This window comes from Crocodylus siamensis, chromosome 3 (assembly GCF_052110815.1).
Source record: "Crocodylus siamensis isolate JL-2025a chromosome 3, ASM5211081v1, whole genome shotgun sequence".
Taxonomy (NCBI): domain Eukaryota; kingdom Metazoa; phylum Chordata; order Crocodylia; family Crocodylidae; genus Crocodylus; species Crocodylus siamensis.
Window position 1 is genome coordinate 142,431,898 of NC_143397.1, and position 20,596 is coordinate 142,452,493.

The 20,596-nt window shown below is 43.5% G+C and overlaps 1 long non-coding RNA gene across 1 annotated transcript in view; it reads right to left on the reverse strand.

Moving 5' to 3' along the window:
• Positions 1 to 20,596, reverse strand: part of LOC149868927 (uncharacterized) — a 291,022-nt gene that overhangs the window by 132,342 nt on the left and 138,084 nt on the right. The window contains exon 3 of the long non-coding RNA XR_016441043.1: positions 1,766 to 1,870. This is a non-coding gene — a long non-coding RNA (uncharacterized LOC149868927). The remainder of the gene's footprint in view (positions 1 to 1,765; positions 1,871 to 20,596) is intronic.

Consider the following 20,596-nt stretch of genomic DNA (forward strand, 5'->3'; position numbering starts at 1 on the left):
TTTAAAACTAGCTTAATTGTCTTGGTGCTATATTACATCACAAACATACTCTTAGTTTGTCTGGGATTCTGTTCCGCCTCTGTAAAATGTCCAACTTCACAGGGCTAGAGTGAGAAATACAGATCTACAATAGCCAAGGGTATCTGGGAGGGTGTGTGCGTGTGTGCGTGTGTGCGCGCAGGTCTCCAGGAGTGGATGCCACTCCAGACAGTCACATCTCCTCTGATTGAGGATATATCTGATTCTGCACACATGTACAGTTACCAGCAGGGATCTGGATTTTCCGTTTCCCATAGAAACATGGAGAAAAACATGGATTCCCACTCCCCGCCTTTCCTTCTCTGTTCACTCAAGAAAAACACGGATTTTTAATTTAATGGAGAAACCCACAGATTTTGCACTTTTACAAATTGCTCCAGAGTTCCAGCCCGCAAAGGACTGGGGTGGGAACAGAAGGAGGGTGGTCAGCCTGGATAGCAGCTTCCACAGGTAAGTGTTGGGCAGGGCTGGAGTTGGGTCTTCCAAGCCAGGGGATGCATGGGGCCACTGGTGACTCATTCAGGGGGCAGGGAGTGGGGCTGGTATCCCACTGCTACCCACAATCCCAGGGAGGCAGAGTGGATCCATGCCTCCAGATCTGTGCACGGGGCAGGGGTGGGAACAGTTGTGGGCTCGGATCCCCACCCTGCTGCCCTCCCCTGAGGCCTCCGCAGCCCAGTAGGTGGGACCTAGCAGGGCAGGGCACAGCGGGGCCATTGTGAGCCCTGCACTGCCCTGGCAAGACACCTCCTGCCTGCATGGCAGTACTGGGGGACACAGCCTCATGCCACTGCCCCTGCAGCTGCCACATGAACAGGAGATACCTCACCAGGGCAGTGCAGGGGACCCCTGCCCTACATACAGATCTGGGGGACCTGGGTCCCCCCTGCCACCCAGGAGTGCACAGAGCAGTGGGGAGGCAGTGCTCCCCCCGCTCCCACCTAAGCCCACAGCAGGCAGGCAACAGACAGTATGGGTGGGGGGAAGTGGGCTCCATGCTGTGCTCTGCTGCAGCAGCTGCTGCCTCCTGTGGGTGGCAGCCAGGGCTCAGATGCTGCTGCAGGAGGCAGATGGCTGTGGACCTGGGTCCCTGGCCCTGTAACCCTGGCAGCTGGGGTCCCCTCCAGCAGGGCTGGGGAGGGCAGGGGGCTGTGGGTGGAGGGTGAGGGGCACCAGCAGGGCTCTGGGAGGGGGAGTGAGAGGCACTAGCAGGGTTGGAAGGCAGTGGGGGGGGGGGAAGTGAGGGACCCCAGCAGGGCCAAGGGGCTGTAGCTTGGGAGTGAGGGGCCTGGACCTGCATTTTATGAGCTAAGGGGCAGAGGGACCTCTGATTTTCCAGGATAAAAAACTCCAAATCAAATACCAAAATGTATAGCTATTTAGAATTTATTTTATTATAGTGATTGAAGCACTGGAAGGCTTCCAAATTGCTTTAAAATTGTAAGTATATCAAGAAAACTTTGTGTTCAACTGATACCTATCTATATAGCAGCCTTTCATTTTAATCACAGATTTGGGGTTTTTTAATCAGAGAATATGCAATTTTTTTTAATCAGAGAATATGCAATTTTTTTTAATCAGAGAATATGCAATTTTTTTTAATCAGAGAAAACCAGGATCCCTAGATATCAGCAGATGAGAATTGGGTTTTGTTTGTGTATTTATGTCTGTCTTCATCTGTTTGCACATTAATCAACATGTACACCGCGTGTTAAATGTTACTCACTTGGAAAGGAGAATGAGACAGCTCAGCCCTCCAGCCATCAACTGGTGAAAGAGCTTTCACTTTTCATGTGGACCTATACAGGTTTTCAGTTAAGCCCATCTCTTTCTGCAAGTAAATCAGAGAAGGGGTGGGAAGGAAATCAATCCCAGTTTTTTTGTTCATTTATCTAGCCACCCAGCCTCAACAGAACAGAGCAAGTATAATACATACATGCACACAATTATGAAGTGTTCAGATACTAAAGTAACAGAGACCTTTAAATAGATAGCACCCATCAGTAAGCAGACTTCTGACTGGACAAGAACTGATCTAAAACACTGAGGTTTAAGCCTCTCTTTCATTATAGCAATCACAAACAATGGATGATCTTTTCCATAAGAAAATTATAAAAACTGAGTGACAACAAATCTCTCGGTCTCTCAAATGTTTTGTAGTTCACTGTGACTTAAACTCCCTGAAAAACAGTTGGAGTTTTTGATTATTTTCCCTGAGAGTTAAGTACATTACATAACAAAGACTACATCCAGTGATTTGCATTCTAACTCTAAGCCCCAAAAAAACAAAAGCTGCTGACACTTTTCATCCCTCTTATATTACAACTGATTTCATACTCTTAAGAAAAGAGAGGACAGTCTTTATTTCTTTACTGACGATATTAATCTTCAAACCTTTTTAGAAGTTCATTACATAACACAAGCCAGGAAAGTCAAGAACGGTAATAACTGACTGAAAAAGCCTAATGTCTACAGGTAAATCTTCTGTAGATACGGAGGTTGTAGTTTAAATGGTTCACAACCTATCAGATGCAGAAGTAATTCAAGAAACTTCAGAATTTTGAACTAACTAGAACATTTTTCTGAGTCAAAGTCCCAGCAAGGCCTATATTTTCTTCCCAGTTTCTTTTACAATAAGTTTAAAGGTCATAAACACGTGAATCACTGGTCAAACTAGAGTTCACAGTTTAGAGCTGGGCTGTCCAACTGGCAGCCCACAGGCCTCATGCAGCTCAGGAGGGGTTAGGTTGCAGCCCCTGGGCTCTCTCTTGCTCCTGCTGCATCAGCAGTTGGGATATCTGGGTTCCTTCTCCCTCCTCTGGTTGCCATTTGTTGCTTCTGCCCATGTGTAGAAGTGCAGCATGCTGTACAGGTAGCTGAGGGCAAGTCCTGGTCTGGGGTGTAGGAGAGATGAGTGAGAGGGGGTGGAAATCAGGGCTTCATGGGGGAGGTGAAGGGGAATTATGCCTTTGTATTGCAGTTGTGGTGGGAGGTGATGCCCGCACAGGCACCCAAGGCAGCAACAGGGGAATCTACTTATATTGGCATTGGGCAAACAGTGTACCAGAGAAGTGATAGGGGAAGTCTGTGCTGTATGCAGTGCAGTGACTTATGCATGGCCTGGTACAGCCCATGCAGCACATGGCCCACTCTAGTGCACATCTAAGCATAGAGTTTAGAAGCTGGACAGCACTAGCTTGAACTTTCCACTGGTCTGCAAGTGTGAAGTGAAATCACCATCTATTAATGTTTATTGATGAAAATCAAATCCTGCCAGTCATACTTATAGTCTACTGTCTCTGTGAGACTCAAGTGTGCCTGAAGGTGTGGAATAAACATTTAATTTATTATTAAATAGTAATAATTTCCACCCTAACAAATATTAGACTGCATTGTATTGCTGTATCTAACAGCAATGATCTCATGCTTTCTGTGTGCATCTACACATGCCTGGGACTGTACATTTGGTATTGTGCAGTCCAAGCGGCACATGGCTATTTTTAGATGCTATGGTGACATAGCATTAGCCTCACATCACCGTAGTGACAAGCTACATCACCACAGATCATCACTGCAGCAACCTAGCATCTCATGTAGATGAGCCCTCTGAGAACAGAAGATTTACATTTACAATATGTTTTCTGATACAGCATGTGCAAGCCAGATTAAACAAAAGTGCTCCAGAAAATAAATTTATTTTCTTCCTCCTCCTTTCAAAAAACCAACACAGGAAAGAAGCCTTGATACTGCTATGTAATAACATTGCACAACTATATACTTCCATTGTAAATACATGTCATGTTATACAAATACATGCAAAATACTGTAGTTATATAATAGCTCAGTGAGGAAAGTAAAGAATGACCTGGTAAACCCAATATGAATCAACTTGCCCTGTGAAGCAACTAACTTTTAAACAATTTAAAGCATTCTACAGACTCTCAGTTAGTCAGTCAGAAGTGACTCATGCAGAATGCTGACATCTGAATCAGTAAATCTCTGAAATGAACATTTTAACACAAACACTGAAAGGACTTTTAGACGCATCTGTAACAATCAAAATACTCAAGATCTGAGAAAATAATTTCCAGAGGTTAACATACCTCTCTGGTATCATAGAAAGGATTGAAGGCATGTCATTTTTTCCATATACAACCAGTTCCTTGTACTGTTCCAAATGTCAAGAGAATAGATTCAGCTGTAGAATATCCTCAGCTGACCATCCATCAGACATACATCTCCAGATGAGGAAGCCTTGCATGTCACGTACAACAGCATCTCTGCACTGACAAAATGGTGGCAGTGCACTTTGAAATAAAATATATCCAATGAGCTTTAGTTCAAAGCATCCCAGCACCATTTTTTCAGTGTGGGGATGCATGATGCTGATGCATGGGATGCACAGGCACTTTTAATTAGCAAGGCTCGTTAATTAAAAAAGTGCCCAGTGCCACTTCCCAACACATAGAGAAACAAGGGAATTTTTACATCTGACCATGTGTCCTGAATGTTTTAAAATCAGTATGTTCTTTTATATTTCAAAAAATTTACATTTGCAGTACATTTTCTGATATAGCACGTACTAAATTACTGTATCCTATTCTGAACTGATAAAGGAAAACAGGAAAAATAAACCATGTGTGATCCAGAAGTAATGCTGGTCTCTCAGGACCTGTGTCAGGGGCAACCTAGGGGTGCCGTGACCCCCCCTAGTGCCCCTACCTACCGTGCCAAATCAGGTCTTGAACGCACCCTCTGTCTCACCCACCACGTCTTGCTGGTAAATATCATAAAAGGGAGGCTGCCTTCCTGCCCTCCTTGGCACGGTGCCTTGCTGTACCAGGGCTCTGCCCAATTGCCCGCTTGCGCCCTCATGGGTGCCCCCTCGCTTCCTTTGTGGCCCTCGCCACACCGGGGCCTATCTCCCACAGCTCTCATTGCCCACACCGGGGCCTTGCCTCGAACCCGTCGTCCACACCGGGGCCTTGCCTCACGCTCCTGATATTGCCCACACTGGGCTTGCCTTTGCCTTTATGCAAATCACCACCAGCTGGGGCCCATGCCTCACACTCCCTGCGCTCTTGTAATCAGGGCTCAGGCAGCCGTGGCCTTACCTGGCCCCAGACCCCTTCTAGGGTATTACACCCACTGGGCTTCTCACAATTGGGGCTCAGGCAACTTCAGCCTTACCTGGCCCCAGACCCCTTTCCTGGGTCTTACACCCACTGGGCTTCTCACAACAGGGCTCAGGTAGCCTCAGCCTCACCTGGCCCCCAGACCCTTTTCCCAGGGCTTACGCCCCACTGGGGCCTTTCACCTGCGCCCACATTGGGCTCCTCCCAACACCATGCTCTCACCCTCCCTGGGACTCACCGCGATGCTCTCGATCAGGGCTCAGGTGGCCATAACCATACCTGGCCCCCAGACCCACCTCCTCGGGTCACTCACCCACACTGGGCTCCTTGCCCTGCACAACACTGCCCCACTGGGGCCAGGGTCTATATAAACCCCAAAACACAGCACCCTCTGTGGCACCAGGAACCCCCGCTCTACTGGGGAGCTCCCATGAGGCCTCCTCCAACCCCTATAGCCTTGCCCAGTCCTCTGGTGTAACAACCACAACCAAAACAGAAAATGCAAAGCCCCTCAGCCATAACATAAATCCTAAGCCAACCTGGCTATCCTTTATCCATATCCCTGTCAGGGTCCTCTCCAACCCATATCATCATGCCAACACTACTCAAGCCATCCAACTTCCTTACTATACCCACCCTACTTGCTCCAGCAGGACTCCTACCTCTTAGGCTGCCAAAAGGGAACTGCTACTGGTCTTGGCCTCGCTGTTTATGAAGGCCAGGCCCTGCCCCCTTCTGGTCAGCTGACCCAACTGGTTGTCTTAGCAACCCACACCTGTGCTGCCCTGGTGAGTGGCAGCTGAGCCCATATTATTGTTACCAGTAGCAGGCACCCTAGTGCCCTGCTACAGGACCCTCTATATGTTACAGGTATTATGCAAGTAACTGGTTAATTGCATGATTACCTTGAAACCAGCTACACGTGCAAAGTAGCTATCATGCCATAAAAAGCTTCAACAATCTATAAAGTTAGACCTTGAAAACGCAGACTAACTTTATATCTGGTTGCTATTGAGCTTCAATTTGCATGTGTAGCCCAGTCTCCCCCACAGCTGGCAGCTCTGTCAGCTGAGGGGCCTCCCAACAGTGAGAGCTTGCTTCCTGCTGGCACAGGGGGAGCCTGGGATTAGGCTTTCCTAGCACTGGCAATAAGGCTTGATGGGATCTAATGCATAATCCCACAATCGCACCTCCTACTATGCATGAATGGTATGGCAGGAGGTGCAATTGTGTGGATCATGAATTAGATCCCATTATGCCTTTATCTGTATGTGTAGAGGGGGCCTCAGCAATGCAGTTTATGATTGCACATGACATTACAGCATGAATCTCACTTGGCAGTGCTAACATAAATGACATGTTGCCTATTAAGAAGGTCACAAATTATTTTGTCATTAGTGCAGAAAGACAATTAGATGCCCCTGCGATTGTTATTAAAATGATTAATAGCTCCTAGTGAATACCATATACCCTAAGGAAAAGCAGTTTTATCTGCCAGTCAGATTTCATAACTGTTATGACTTCTTTGCATGGCTAGGAAATATTGTTGTCAGAGGATCTAATTTACTCAGGTTTCTTGCAACACTCACAGCATAAACTCAGAGAAGTTTTGGGGGGTTTTTGCTCCTAAAACTTAAGGCTTGTTTCTGTACCAGTGCAGAGAAGGGAAGGCTGCACTCATTTTGAACAAGACCAGAATTGGGCCCTTTCTGATTGGAAACAGCAGGGACCTGCTTTTTTTCTGTTTTGAACTGAAGCATGCAAATTCTCTTAGGTTTATGAACTTGCTGCTCCTCTCCTTGCTTAGCAATGTTTTTGACATGCTTATCATAGCAATGTGCCTATGCCTCAAATTTAGGTTTTGGAGTTGGGCTCACTTTGCCTTGGAACAGACATAGTAGAGTGCCAAATTGTTTGGTAGTAGATCTCTATTTAGAGCCCAAGCTTATTTCCTTATCCCCAAAGTTTGTGTTTTTTATAAGAATAATAATGATTACGTTTATCTTTGACGCTATTGTCTATTCGTGTGTTTAAAAAACTCTCCTGGTGCAAAGAGGCATAGTATTAAGTTGGCTGAGCTGCAAGTAAAAAGAGAGAGTGAGAGATTGCTCTAAGACAAATTACAAGAGAAATATCACTATAATGTACATGCATCATTAGAGCAACATGTTGTTGATGCCTGGATAGAACATTTTTATGCAGGTATATAATCAGATTGTCCTTGAAATGTATGACTAGAAGAGACCTCCTATGCTATCATGTATAGTTCTGTGTGTTTGCAGGCCACCAGTTATCCAAAAAAGTCTGTAAGAACATCTGTTCAGGTCCCTCTCGAACTCTGCAGCCACAAAGCAATGAATAGTTCTACCAAATGACACCAGGCATGAAGAGGCGGGACCACCAACACAGATCCAGATGGATGACATGACAAAACAGGGTTAGGACATGGTGGAATCAGTATGTGGTGTAATTCAGACAAAACACAGTGTCTAGTATCATGCTTAATGACTCATGAGCATGTGTGCAATCTCCAACATTCTGAGAGCAGGGAGTAGACATTAAGCCCTGCACTTCTTCATGAGGCCATGAGTATTATCTGTGAAGGCAAAACTCCTCTATAATACATCTTCTTGTGCAGTGTCATCTTCATAAAATAAACAGCTATGCTCTGACCTGTGGGATTACAAAATACTCTGTGGCAGCTTTAGACTTTTTGCAATATTATCACAAGCACAGAGGATCACGGTCTAAATCAGGGACAGACAATTATTTTGGGCAGAGGGGCACTTAACGAGGTTTGGTGAGCTTTTGAGGGCCACTTGGGTAGCTCCACCCCCTGACAGTTGCCCCGCCCCCTGTTTGCCATCTTGGAACTGGACTTCCCACCCCAATCCCTGTCGGTTGCCACTGGAAATCCCTCTCCCTGCCCCTCAGAAATACTTCTTTTTGGAAGGGGGATTGCCATCTTAGAACCAGAAGAAAAAACAATTCATACACTAAAAGTCGAACACCTACTATAACATATTTTAATTTTATTACATAAAAAATATTTTTGTCATGATTTGTGTTTGCATACTGTATATACGGTGTTCGCATAATAACTCAAAAGTAAATTCTTAATCTTGTATATTGTGTACGGGGGTGGTTGGGGGTGTGTGGACAGCTATGTTGGTAGGTTGTGTATATATGGGGGCAACACGTGGGAGCATGGCATTTGTGGAGTGTGAAGGAGGGTGGCGGGGGTTTGGGGACCCCCCTCATAATCCACCCATGGTGCAGCAGCAGGTAAGGGTGCTCGTGCCCACCACAGGCAGTGCCACCCAACACATGGCTCCAACCCGTGCTTCACATTGTGGTAAGGAGTGAGACCCTGCCAGGCTGTCTCTTGTCTTGTAACTCGTGTAAGTGTCTATATACCTAATGGTGCTGATATTGTGCAGAGTACCTTAAAAAAACCTCACAGCACCGCAGACTGGCATGGCATCCCAGCAGAGAATCACTGGTTTAATTTGCACTTACGAATTTTCAGTGTTGAAGATTCCACAACCCATATAGGTAAACTCTTCCAGTGCTTAATCACCGTCATACTGAAAAAGTTCTTACTAATATCTTGAATGTGAGCTCTGTGAAGTAGCAAATGACACTGGCTGTATGCTTGCTTACGGGGCCTACTATAATGCAGCCCTGACTTAGGCGTCCAGATACTACTGCTATAAAATATCAAATTAACTAATTCTTAATATTGGTAGGGTAAAAAAAAAGCCTACTGTAACAATGTCACAATGCCCACAATTACACTGGGCATATTTACATACAGCAATATAAAGTACTGGCACAAAGACAACATTTGGAAGCTTTCTCTGCCTCTGTGCCTACCCAGCAACCAATTTTAGTGTAAACAGGTTATCTCTGGTATCAGTACAGATAGCTAGAGCCTCAACTGATATAAATCAATCTAGCTCCAGTGGAAGCACTGATCTAACACGAGTTAGCACTAAAGGATGCTCTCCTCTACAGTGTACATGGTATAGAATGAAGAAGTAGTCAAATAAGGCAGTTGGGCTTTCCAGAGCAATAGGAACAGAAAGCTTCAAAAGCATAAACTGTCCTGAGGTGCTGGCAGCATTTCTGAATCAAAGTATTTCAGTTTTATAGCACTTGTTTTGTTTGTTTTCTTTCCAAATAAATATTTTCATAAAGGAAATACTTCTGGGGAAAACACTTTTTAACAGAAAATTGGATTTTGTGGAAAAAGTGTTTAGTCAAAAACCCAATTTTCTGTTAAAAAAAATAGTTTCAGCAGAAAATATTAAACCAGCCACAACAATGCCATGTGCCCAAATGCATCACTTATCCTAAACCACCAAGGAGTGAAGATATTTGGAGACAACTAACTTACAGTTTCAGGGGAAAAGGAATCACTTCTCCCACGTCTTTCTCAGGTTTTGGCTTTCATCATTGCAGAATAGAAAATCAGCCACTGGCTTCAAAGGGAGCACACTATCATTATATTTTAATGTTATATTAATTAACAACACAAATTAACACTGTAGTTGATGTAACTGGGGTTTTTTTTAAGTAAAAAAAAATAAAGTCAGACTCAAATTTCTCTCGCTGCATAGCATCATAATATTTCCATAGTTAGACAGTTACGTGGGTCTCTTTTCCTACAGGAAAGCAACAAGACAAGAACCACATTTATACAAGTAACAAGCATTTCTGTTCATTTACATATTTTTTGTATAGTTGCTCCAGAAGTGGTTTCACACAATCATAACATGAAATTCTGACCACTTTGTCAACTGCATACATTTCTGGTATTTAAAAAGAAAATTATTATAGGGCTGTGAGAAATGGGCTCTATTTCATTTGGATTTGGCCCAAATCAGGGACAGTGATTTGATCCATTGATTCAGATCATTGTCCCTGATTCAATTCAGCTGAATCTGAATCTGAAGAGTCGATGCTGATTCAGTGAATCTGCGATTCGGACACAGGCACAGCTTTAAAACTGTTTTTCTATATACCTTGAGGTAGCAGGCGTTGCTCATGATTGCTGCAGTGCTGGGGTGCCTGGAGCATCCCACAGCAGCACAAGGGGCTCTCCAGCGTGCTCGGCAGCAAACCCAGAAGTGGACCAGAAGTACTTTTGGTCCACTTCCAGGTCTGCAAAAGAGTGTGCTGGGGGACCCCCTGTGCCCCCCCGACTCAGCAGTCGGCCACAGAGGGACCCCGAGTGTCCCCCTCCCAGACCCAGGAAACATCACTCACTGAACCAAGGGGCACGGGAGGGGGAGGGGCCGCAGTGGACCAGGAAGTCGACTGGAAGTGCTTCTGGTCCACTTCTGGGTCTGCTGCTGAGAGTGCTGGGGAGCCCCCCATGCTTCTGTGAGATGCAGCATCTGCCCCAGCACTGCAGCGTTCAGAGCCCCTGCTACCTAGAGGTATGTAGAAAAAACATTTAAAGCCGTATCTACATCCAAATTGCTGAATCTGTCGGAATTGATTCAGAGAGATTAAAGGGTCCTCTGATTCGATTTGGATTCAGAGATTCAGCCACCGAATTGAGCCAAATCTCCGCTGAATCAAATAAGGGACCAAAGCTTCGCACAGCCCTATACATCCGCCTGGGTGAGTCCTAGATACCTGTAAGTTTTTAGCTTTTAGAGCCAAATTTTTACTGGTTTAAATTTAGTTCCATCAATGGAACTGTATCATGTAGACTTCCAGAGAACTGGATTAAAGATGTTGGTTATAGATACATGTGAAACTAGAGTCAATCAGAAGAAATTAGCATATTCATTTTTATTCTTCAGGGGTAATGAAAAAAAATAGGCAGACTGATTCTGCTTAGGTTTTCAAAAGACCACTGATCTCTGAACTGACAGCAAGCAAAAAAAAGTTTCTCAATATCAGTAATTTTCCAGAAAGTTACAAAATGTAAAAAAGAACCAGTTAAAATGGAAGCTTCAATGCAACTGTAACTATATATTTTACAAGTATGATAATTTTTTTTTTACTATTTCCTTGACTTAGAAAAGATCTATTATATGAAAAAGAGGATTTTTTAAAAATCATTTTGTTTTTATGGTGTAATGAATTTCACCTAAGAAAGCTGGAGTCATTTCAGTGGTTTTCACGGTCCCAAGCCTCAACTTGAAGTACTATGAACCAAGACCTTAAGAAAGCAGTATTTCATTTTTTTATTTTTTTCCATTTTGAAAATATATATATTATCAATATTTTTCCTGGGACTAAAACAGAGTTTGTTCACTGTTCTTTATGTGCCCCCACACTTGACAACAGTCAAGGATAAATTCATGGAAACCCAGTTATTTTACCTTGAAAGATTCACCATACAATACTTAATGCATTAATCTGGTGAACAGAAATGTACATTAAGAAGAATGCTTGTTCTTTTAATGTGACCATTTGTGAATGTTAATTTGAACTTAAACAGAACAAGTGTGGAAGGATGTTCAAAAGAGTTCACAACATTTGCATGATGGTAAAGAACTTCTGTGTGCGGCTTCTGTGTACATTGTAGGCGCATATTGAGGTGCCTTGCTCCTTACACTCATACAATAGGTCATATAAGCATTATATAGTGTATGCCAAATACAGAGTTAATGGAACAAACAGAGCTAAAAGGGCAAGAGAGCTGGAGAATTTCAGTTGTGTTATTAATTGTGCATTAAGATGATGTTTAATGTTTCTCTATTAAAAAAAAAAAAAAGGTTTTCTACAGTCAAGGTGAGTTGGAATATAAGCAAGCTGAGACAGGACTCAGTAGTTAAACCAGAAAAAAAAAAACAACGGAAAGAAGAAAACAGCCCATTTTCTCTTTATTGGATTTTAGCCCTGAAAGGTTCTGTGGATAATAATGATCATCCTCAAGAAAATGCATTTTACACTGTCTTAAGAAAAAGCCACTCCAAAGACATCCTGTAAATGAGATTACCATTTCAAAACTATTATTTAAAATTAATTTTAAAAGCTAAAGATTTGGAATATTTCTAAATACAATCATTCATTTGTTATCATGCAGCTTCCAGGCATGTTATTACCAGGTGTAACGTATGATTTGTTACAGTTTATTAGAAAGCTGATGAGCATTTCAAAGTGACAAAAGCATTTTCATCCACACTTAACTGGCAATAATCACAATCAAACAACAGGTGACATTCAGAAACAAAGTCTGAAACATGTAATCCTTTACCAATTCTCTAATCCACATCAGTTTGGCTGTTGTCCTAACTTTCAGAGAAGTTTTATAGTAAACTGTTTACTTTTCTCAAGTTACATCTCGGGGCTAAATCGTGCCCACAAGAACTATGCATGGATAAAGAGTATCTTCTGGTTCATTGCCTGATCACTGGAAAAATACACTATTCTTGCTCTCCCTTCCCTTCCCACCCACCTCCACAATGAACACACATGAAATTACCCCATATGAAGAATAATAAAGCTAGATGTGATGGTGGTATGTGAGACTAAGGCTGTAATATGACATGATCCCCATTATTAACTTTGCGAGGAATCTCTGGGAGAGCTACTAGTACTGCTTAGCCTGCTCCCAATGATGTTTATGCATTTCATCCAATGAATACTGGTACCTAATACAAAATGAATAAATAGTATTGGGAATGGGTCAGAACACAGGGCATTGGTCCATCCCAGAGGGCACAGTCAGACTCCTTCTTAGTTCATAACCTGGTTGTTAGCCCACCCTCCTAAGAAGGGGAAGATGTAGGCTCTAATTCCCTCTCACTGAGGAAGGCCTAGAGCCAGGGTCTCCCATATCTTAGGCAAGGGCCCTGACCAGTAGGCTATTACTGGGCATAACATGAAGGAGTCCCCTTCATTCCAGTGGTGTGCATAATATCAGTTCCAAGAAATCACTCAATGCAAGTTTTCTCTATTTAATGAACTGGCGACTTACGTGGAATTCATGAGCTTCCTAAACGGAACTAGATCACAAGAGTGCTTAGGTCTAGGTGGACCGTCTGCTTACTCCTCAACATGTATAGTAACACAATCCTAATTACATAAGAAACTGTTCCAGCCAAAATGGATGCACATCTTAATGGTCTGGTGGCTACTGATTGGTGTCAAATATGCTGCACTTAGTGACTTTGACATAAGATTCACTTTGATGTCAGAGACATGGAAAAGGGCCTGGTGCATAATAGCGGCGTGTGAAATGGGCCATATTCAATTTGGATTCAGCCCAAATCAGGGACAGTGATTCAATTAGTTGATTCAGATTACTGTCCCCAGTTTGATTTGGCCAAATCTGAATCTGAAGATTCGATGCTGATTCGGAGAATCAGCGATTCGGCCATAGACACAGCTTTAAATGTTTTTTCTACATACCTTGAGGTACCAGGCACGGATCATGAATGCTGCGATGCTGGGGTGGATGGAGTGTCCCACAGGACCATGGGGCCCCCCCACCACGTACTCGGTAGAGAGCCAGGAAGTGGACTGGAAGCACTTTCAGTCCACTTCTGAGTCTGCTGGGGAGCGTGCCAAATTGGGCCGAATCTCTGCCAAATCGAATCAGGGACTGAAGGTACATGCAGCCCTGAGCAAAGAGGCTTTCCCTGGGGAAGAATTATGAGCATAAACCCTAAATCTCCATCTGTAAAAATATTAATCGACTCTGCTGTAAAATAGCTGCAGTTATTCTAATGATGATCCCATGCAGTCATATATCACAAAGGCAACAATTCACAAAGTGGGCAGGTCATGCCTTACCTACTGTGCATTCTTTTGGCTGGTTGGGTCACATGTAAGTCTTTAGTTTGGCAATTCGCATCACTTTTTTCCAGGTAGCTGGGCAGGCTCAGAAGAACACCCCCCCCTTTTCTGCTAACTGCCAGCACATTCTTAGACAACTTGTCATCCTGAAGAGCAGCTAAAACAAACAGTGTCTGGCCAAGAAGAACAAAACTATAAACTGACTATGGGTCAATTAGCAATAAACATTTTCTGCTCAATGGATATCAAAGATTCTGGTGGTGAGGCATTGGGGTTTTTTCCTCCTGCCAACTGCATGCCAGGCCTGGGAGTCATAGCAAGTCAGATGATCTGGATTCTGCAATTGGTTTTCTGTCTACTCTGGACCAGTCAATCAGATTTTTTGTTTAGGGTTTCATGTCCTTGGGTTCAACCATCTCAACCTTCTGTGGTTGGAGATTCTCTGAGATCTTCTTCAGAAGATGGCTGACTCACACATAAATCCTGGTTCACATACTAAGCATCTAATATATAGCTGATGGCAAAGTCTTGATATAAACAACCAGGATCAGGAAGCCATCTTGCTTTTCATGTAATGATACCTAGTTCTCCTGTATTTTCAAGGGTCCATGTATACAGCTGGTGTGCCCACAGTGCTGAATTCTACTTTACCTTGATGGGCCATGTAGATTTTCCATTCATTTTGGTAGGCATCATTTGACACCTTCAGAGATCCCTCTGTTATTTAAGAGGCACATGGGGAATTCCTCCAATGGGGAATTTTAACTTCTGCTACAACATGTTTGGATTCTCATAATTCTAATTCCCTTTGACTGCATATGGCATACAGGTCTCAGACGTCTGTCTGAATGCTATAAAGATCCCCTTCCTCCACAAACAGACTAGTGGTTCCAGCACTTCGCCAGGACATGGAAGACTTAGGCTACAGGGGTTTTGAATTTAAACTTCTTTTTTCCTGTTAGAGATCCCTAGTCCCCAAGTAATGGAATAGATACAGCTGTTAGCATCCTCTGCCCCTTTCCTCTTGTCCCATTGGATAGCCAAGAGAAGAAAGATGAGGCCAGAAGGAAAGCAAGAAAGAAGCCGCCTGACTCCATAGCCTAGGTAAGAGGGGCCTGCCCTGCCCTGGGAATGTGGGAACCTTGGGTTCTGGCTTCTGTTCCCAAGGCTATTTCTGCATCTTACACAACCACTCTTTAACAGTAAACACATCACACACACTAATGTATATCTGGAGTTATGCCATTGTAAGTCCTGGAACTATTTTGCACTGCATTTTAGTGACAAGATCTGGCCCAATGGAATCACACGAGTCCCTCTACCTGGAGAGAAAAAGAAAGTCTGGTGGACTGATAATAGCAAGCCTCAAGGTCTTGGACATTCCTTTCAGAAAATAAGAAAGCCCACACACTCACAGCACTTGGTATTCTCCAGGCGATCTTGTTATGTGGGACACCAGCTGACTCTACTGTGACACTTCTCATTATGCATCTCATCTGCCCTGCATAAGCTGGATGTGTGGTGAGAAGTGTCACAAATACTGTATACTGTAGTTTGGGCATTGGCTGGAGTATAAAGCTCTTGTGGGGGGTGTGATCCTGTTACTACAGTCTTCTGAGAATGTATTAACTACTGCCTATCAATGAAATGACAAGGCATTGGCAGTGCCCTTGTTCTCCCTGCCTTTACCCATGGCATTTTAAAAGTGGCTAGCTGTGTTCTGAACTTCGTTCCTTATCGCTGCATACAAGAGCTTAAAGTGGCCATTTGGGGGATTCCTTCAGCAAATGAATACCTGTGAATGCGAGCGGGTGGATTCAATGGCATATGAGGCTCCTTCCAATTCTCTGTTTCTACTCCCACAGGAAAGAAGTTTCAAGCAGAGGAAGCAGGATGGGAAGAAGCCTGCTCTCTGTCCCTAACTGCTATTTATCAAGTATTGTGAAGTGCACAGAAAACGTTAGAAGCAGCGTTCATTTCCCCCTCACTGCAGCAGCATACAACTCCCTGAGCCACAGTCAGACTCCCTCTTGCTTGTTCTCCTTCCATCCCTATGGCTTAGCCTCAACAGGAAGGGGTTCTTAGCCCTGCCTGCCCTGAGGATTAAGTATCTCTCCTGCAGTGCGAGCATCAGAATCCAAATCCCGCTAGGGGGAAGCAAACCTCGACCCTGGGTCTTCTATGTTCCTCCTGTCTGAATTGGCACTCTAACCACTAGGCTGCTGAGCAAAAGCATACACACCCCATGACTTTTGGTCAGCTACAGTTTCTATGATTTACAGAGCACTTCTGGGCATCCAGAGCAGAGCTGAATTGACATGGAGCAAAAATAGACTTGGATACATTTGACACAGCACTGATTCCCTTTGAGCATGCACAGCAGGGACAGACTGAATCAGATAGGGGGAAACAGCACCTGCAAATTAGGCTGTTATGCAAGGTAAAGTACAATGTTAATGGGAAGCAGGGATATTTAAGAACTGCACAAGTGATGCTCCTGAATCTTAGTCAGTGAAACAGACTTCTGCCCTCAGTATCTCTGACTGTTGTTTTACACCATAGATCTGCATGGCATTATTTTCATGAAATTGGTGGGACCTCACAGGACCCCAAATCATATTCATTTGTTGTTGCTGCTGCTGCTGCCTTGCTTTCTCTGCTGTTTCCCATCTGTTTTAAGACCCAGTGACTCTGGCATTTGGTTTTCTGTTGAACAAAATGTCAGCAGATGACAACTCATGCTCCATTAATGCTGTTCCGTAATTTAACAGTGATCCATAAGGATCAGAGCCACACTGTGGACCTTTTTAATGCAAACTTACTTACATCTATATATTTTTTTACCAGCTTTACATCAGTCATAAACTCCTCCTTTTTCTCCTTTTTTGTACACTGTTTTAAAACCACATTTTCCACCTATTTCATTTTCACATAAGTGGCAGTTACATTGCTAACCTTCTCTGTCTGAGTGAACTGAAAACTATTGAAAACATCAGGTACTTCAGAAGCACTTCTTCACAGAGCTACTGTTGGACCGTCTTCATGCTTGTGGGCTCCCACTTCTTGCAGATACAAAGTAAAAAGCTGTTTAAACCTTCCCTGGCTGGCCTGCATGTTTCCACAGACTTTCAATTCTGGTGGGACTTCTAACTGATCCTTTTTTCCACTTTGGGCATTTTCCTAATTCATTTTACTACCTTGTCTTTGCTACATCGCCTGTGTTCAAAAAATTTCTCAGAACCAGAGTCTGAAAAGAAAGGTCTGCTTTATCTCGTATCTGAGTTTTAATGCATCAGCATTATGTCATCATACGCCTCTGAGCAACACGACAACCAGTTCCAACCAGCTCTTGCAAGTAATTCTCAAAGGAAGAATTCCCCACACCATGGAGTCCAGGGATTGAAAAGAAACTGCCACAGAACTTCCCTGAGGAAGTCCGTGCTCAAAAGAAATCCTGCAAAGTCATGGGTGCATCCAGGATTTTGTAAAGGACGGTGCAGGAACATTGCATGGATGGCTGTACATCTGCTCCCAGCTTCCACCCACCACCGGTGGGGCAGATCCTGCAGCAGGAGCAGGAGTGCAGGACTAAGTCCCCAGTCAGGTAAGAATGTATCCTCCTGGCTCAGTCCCTCTTCCCTTCCCACCTGTGTGCAGCAACTCGTCCCCTCTCCTCCATTCCCCCTCCCTTACCCACCACTGCCAATGTCCTCATTCCCTTCGGCTGCTCCAGAGGCAGAGGGGTGGTTTCACAGCCACTCCTTCCCAGTGTTGCCAGGTGTATGATGATTATATTTGTTCAATAATTTCAACCCCTGTACAATGTACAATCAATAACAGTAAAAGTGTTCAACATGTATGAAAATATTTGAGACAGCTAATTGATGCAATATATGCAAAACCCAAGTCATTCTCGGAAAGCTTTAACTGACTTTTGGGTTTGTTTGGGGTTTTTTGTTTTTGTTTTTTAAGGAAAATTTTTCATGTCCCAAGTCAAATCAGCCAAATCAATTCCAAATCTGTGAGTCATTCAAGAACCAAATGTGGCCCTGCTACCAGCAAGCACCCTCCACCCCTGCCTGGGGCTTCAGATGTTTCCAAATCCTCTGTCAGACAACCTATGTCCAGGCCCAAAACCAGAGGCTTGGGGTACAAATACCTATGAGTTTCGCTTGCCCTCAGCCCTATGACTGCAGAAGCAAGCTAGGGAGGAGTCTCCCATTTCTATAAAATTGGTGTATACCCAAGATGTTCCCAACAGAAGTGAAAGTGGGAGGCTAACTACGCATTGCCTTGGTCAGGGTAGTACCTCCTGCCATGTTAGTGGTTTTCCCCAGCCACTAGGAAAACCACCTTGGTGCTCATGGTAGTTTCCTTGCCAGGTAAGTTTCCTATGATCACTTCCTTCAAAATAAAGAAATACTTCAACTTTGGTGATCCAGGTCTTACTCACTTACTCACTCACTCACAATATAAAGTAAATAAAAAGACTTATTTGCATATGTAGTTGCATATTTTTTCAGTATACCATAGTTTTTCAGTAAATATGATAATTTTGAGCTTCCAATACGATAATTTTATATTTAAGACTAGGCAATGCTGACCCTTCCCCACTCCAGCTGGACTGCATAGGAAGCCACAATCAGCGGAGGATAGCCATAGCAGTGGCAGCAGGTGCATTCCCTTCCCGCACACCTGCTCCTGGGCTGGCAGGGAACATCTGGGGAGGGGGAAACCTGGCAGGAAAGAAGCAGCTGTGGAGCAACATCCCCCCAACCCCGGGTCATCAGGGACAGCAGCAGCAAGGGAGTAAGTGGAAGGGGTGGGGAAGAATGGGGTAAGACAGGATGTGCCACACAGGGGAAAGTGGGGGATAATAGATAAAAAGCCCCGGACTATTGCTGCCACACATCAACTGTAAGAGGGGTGTATCCGTGCTCCTGAACCCCCTCTGGATTCACCCCTTTCCACAGACCATGGTGAAATGTTCCAGACCTTCATTAGAAATAAAATAAATAACTGGAAAAAAAAACCCAGACGAAATGGTCACCAAGCCTCAAACTGAATCCACTTCAGTTAACTTTTCTTTCTTATTATTTCTCTCATTTGTATGTGGAAGCACTTCCAGGTTCCTTATGGTGTTGCAGCCCTGAAAAAAGCCTCTTCCTTTCCATTCCAAATGGAACCAGGAAGCAACAGAAATCTTGTGAGAAAGTTTGTCTGGGAAATAACTGAGCTGTGCTTTGCAAGTTCAGGTGGTTCCAAAAGTTCATACACACTCTGATATGGTTAAGGAAGTAGAATTCAGCAAGATACTTCTTATGTAATGAGTGCACCAACTGCATTTAATTATGTATCTTACTCAACGTATCATTTCCTTGGTCCCCCTCTCTCTTTCTTAGTTCCTAATCTATGCCCGATGGGTCCATGAACTGAGATTATGCTACTCAAGCTTCAGATGACACATCTACCTGGAGTCTAACAAACTGGACTCAATAAAATCTTTGACTTATTTTATTTTCTTTCGTTAGCACAATAAATACATTGGTTGCAATTTTCCTCTGCGCTGCTACATAGACTACATAACTTCTGAAGTGATCAGACTGTACTTCTTCAACTCCAGCTCTACCAATTAATATGACATACATCTCAGTCTTTTTACATTATTAAAATCAGAGAGATCAGACCCCTAAAAACATGTCTAAGAGCAAAATCCAGCACATCTCCAGTATGTCCTTTAAGTACCGATATGAGATAGATATAAAATGTACTTGACGTGTAAGATCATACAAAATAATGTACACCACTTTTGTATCCTACACAGAACTATAAGGAGTGGAAAAATAAATTCTCCGTGATTTAACCTAGAGATAAGCCAATACCCCTCCAGCCTCAGTGGTTCAAAAAACCCCCCACAAAAAACAAAAGACCAAATATATATAAACAAAAGTAAAATCCTATCACATTATATTTAAGTTTCTAAGTCAAACTAATTAAACATCAGTGTTAAATTATTGGTTTAGCAAAGCAGAACTCTGATCTTGCTTTTGGTTTTCATTTTGCAGAACTAAAACCTCTTTGATGAGTTTTTTTGCAAAACTGAAAACAATGTCAACTTCATTTGGGTTTGTCCACTGCAGGAAAGTAAGAAGATAAACCTTTTCATTTTTATCTACAAGTCTTTAAATTTACTTAATGTCTTCCCCCCCCTTCACTTGTACACATTCCCTGGATCCCATTATTTGCCTTCAATCGTCTCCCTTTCATCCACATTGTAATTAAATGCTGTCACATTTCCTTTACCCATTGCCACACTCAGGCTTTCCGTCTCAGGAAAAAGGGACAATGAGGCATCTGCTCAGGACAACTAGAGGTCATCTATGCTACCTAGTTGTGAAGCTTAGCCTTATTCTTAAGTGATGGTCCTAAGGACAATGTAGGCATGATCAAAGGAATAGACTTCATGGACCTGAGTGAGAAAGTTTGTACGTATGGAGATAAAGCTTTGAGTGGCTGTTTTAGCAGTCAAATAACTACTGTAGATTAAATGGGGCACTAGCCCCAAGCACTGATTTGGGGTGTGTACAGCCATTCCCCACACCTGCTCTATGTTCATATAGCTAATTTTAAACTGCCTAAATGCATACAGCCATTTGCTG